Source organism: Motacilla alba, chromosome 3, assembly GCF_015832195.1.
Source record: "Motacilla alba alba isolate MOTALB_02 chromosome 3, Motacilla_alba_V1.0_pri, whole genome shotgun sequence".
Taxonomy (NCBI): domain Eukaryota; kingdom Metazoa; phylum Chordata; class Aves; order Passeriformes; family Motacillidae; genus Motacilla; species Motacilla alba.
Genome location: NC_052018.1, coordinates 78737723 through 78740844, shown reverse-complemented (window position 1 = coordinate 78740844; position 3122 = coordinate 78737723).

Here is a 3122-nt window from a genome sequence, read left to right as displayed (position 1 = left end):
CTTTTCTGCTGAGTTCTATGTACTTTGTATTTTCTACTCTGCATCCTTTTTTTCCAATCTCCATTATTGAATCTTGCATTCTTTCAGGGAGATGGATTTCGTTCTTCTTTTTAGTTTTAGCATGTGGCATTTGTAAATGCCCACCCAAAACCAGCTGACAGATACTTTAGCAAAGTGTTTGTGAAAATCCACTCCATTTTTGATACAAAGAGTCCTGGAAGTGAAGTTGCCCTCGAGTCATTGAATTTTAAGGTACTTAATTTATTTATATCACTTCCTAAATTTGTTTGTTTGTTTTTATACTTACCCTGTGTTTCAGCTATTTTGTTTGAAGTTTATTCGCTTCATTAATAGAGTTAAAATTTTGAGTCAAGGTCTGTCTGGACAGGATGTCAGAGGTAGTCAAGAGTCCTAAAATGACATGGTTTTGGTTAAGTGAAGAAACTTGAAAACAACATCAGTTCCCTTCTTGTGATAAATAATGATGTAGCTGGACTCTCAGCTGATGTAGGGAACTGGTGATAAAGAGCATCTGCTATTGATTGCCAGGTAATTGTAGCCTTTAACTTTGAGTATTATGGTAGCTGTTCACATCATTGTTGCTTCCAGAGTAGGTTACTTTGGAAGTAACCACTTCTTTTAGTGTGCTTGTCCTTGGAAACTGTAGCCAGACCAGAAATGGCACCCTGCGTGCTTGGCAACAGAGTTGATTATCAAGTGTGTGTCTGCAGAGCACCTTTCACAGCAGCTGCCTCCTTATTTCCACAGGGGCAATTTATGGTCTGGGTGTCAGCTTGTGAAGCTGTAGAAGGTGCAGAGCCCATGCAGCAGGAAGCCTGGTTCTGCCACTCACTGGCAGAGCTGTCCAGTGGAGTGGTCCTGGTTCTGATGGATCCAAATCAGAACCTACTGACTCCTCTCTTTCTTTTGGGCAATGGTGGAGTTTTTATTCGAGTCAGATAATAATCCTGATTTTTAAAATTCATGAACCCCCAAGTTATCCCTGGATATAAAGACGCTCCGAATACCACTTAGACTGTCATACAGTGAAATATGAAATCTCAGAACAAAATGGATCTTGAGTCACATTGTGTGAATTTAGTGTTCTGCTTTTCTTGTGGGCCCAGCAGTATTTATTTTAACCCTGAACAGAAACCCTCTGTGTTACAGGCAATCTACCTGTTGTAATGCAAAGACAATACAATTTATTTTCAAGGTGTCTACAATTTTGCAGGTAGCTGTGTGGTTGGAGCATTTTATAGGTGCCATCTATGGATGGAGAATTGCTAGTTACCTTCCTTACAAAGTTTCTTACACCTGAGGAACCAGAAGGAATGTGTTAAAGTGGTTTGTCCTGGTGAGATGAACTGGTGAAATGAAATGTCTTGTTCCCTTGCTAACATTCTTTTGACCAGGATCTACTTCAGGAATTCTGGCTGTTTTGTTTGAATGTCTGATTAGCAATGGCTCGCTGGATTAGCTGATCACTGTTCAATCCTGACAATAATTCATAAAGAAGCTCTATGAACCAGGAGATCTAGTTACTGAATTTTGTTGCTGCATTTTTCCCTCTTTTTTTCCTGTACGGTGTATAAAACTTGGTTACTGGGGTCATCATGCTAGAGCAGGAGTACACAGGATTGTCGCCAGACAGTTCTGGAATGTCTCCAGTCAGGGAGACTTCACAACTTCTCTGGTCAATCTGTTCCAGTGCTCAGTCACCCACACAGTAAAGAAGTTCTTCTCATGTTCAGGTGGAATTTCCTGTGCATTACTTTCTGCCCGTTGCCTCCTGTGCTATTGCTTGGCACCACCGAGCAGAGCCTGGCTCCATCCTCCTGGCACCTCCCTTCAGATGCTCACAGACATTGATGAGGTCCCCTCTCAGTGCCTCTTCTCCAGCTGAACAGGCCCAGCTCCCTCAGCCTTTCCTCATTACAGAGATGCTCCAGGGGCTCAATCATCTTTGTTACCCTCCACTGGAGCCACTCCAGGGGCTCCATGTCTCTCTTGTCCTGAGGGGCCCAGGACTGGACTCAGCACTGCAGGTGTGCCTCACCAGGGCTGGGCAGAGGGGCAGCATCACCTCCCTTGACCTGCTGGTAATGCCCTTCCTAATGCACCCAGGATTCCATTGGCCTTCTTGACCACAAGGACACACTGCTGGATCATTGTTGTCCACCCAGGACCTCCCAGGTCCTTCTCCACAGAGCTGCTTTCCAGCAGGTCAGCCCCAGCCTGTACAGATGCAGGGGGTTTTCCTCCCCCAGTGCAGGACCTTGCACTTCCCTTGGTTGAATTTCTCCCTGCCCATCTCTCCAGCCTGTCCAGGTCCTTCTCAAGGGCTGCACAGCACTCTGGGATATCAGCCACTCCTCCCAGCTTTGTGTCATTCAGTGAACCTGCTGAGGAGGCATCTGCCCCTTCATTCAGGTCACTGATGAACAAGTTAATACTGGACCCACTATTGTCAATGTGCAAGTTCTCATGTGTTCCCAGATGCCTGGGTCTCAAAGCCATGTTATAAAAAACTTTCTCCCACCAAAGACTAGAACTGGGGACAAGATGTGAGAAACAGAATCTCAGAAAGTTACAATCAGTTCATTTATGCCACACACCTCCCTAAACACACCCCTTAGACCCAGTGTTAGGAATGGTGCTCTTTGTATAGTATTTGGATACAATCTCAGCAGAGGGCTCACCTTATTCAGGCTGTCTGATGGCTTTTCCAATTGAGGACACTGGCACAGTTGCCATCGGGAAGAGGGATATTCTTTTATTTGTGTCCATTCTGGAACTGGCAGTCTGAAATGGTTAGGGTTAGAATTAGGCTAGGATTAACATGCTTTCTGGAGTTAGACTACTGAATGCTGCAATACCTCTCCAAGTAAAAAGGTGACATGAGCCCATTCCCATCTGGTCCTTATTTTCTGCTTCAGAGAGTAATTTGTGGTAGAATCGCTGTATTGGCTCATGACTTTCTAAGATCTGAATATTGCAGGTTACAGACAACTGGCTTTCCTTCTGTGGCATTTAAGAATAATACTGTTTAGTTCTTTCTAAAACGACACCCTTAAAGGACTTTTCTTTCAGGCAAGTGTCAGTCTGAAATGCACGTGCCT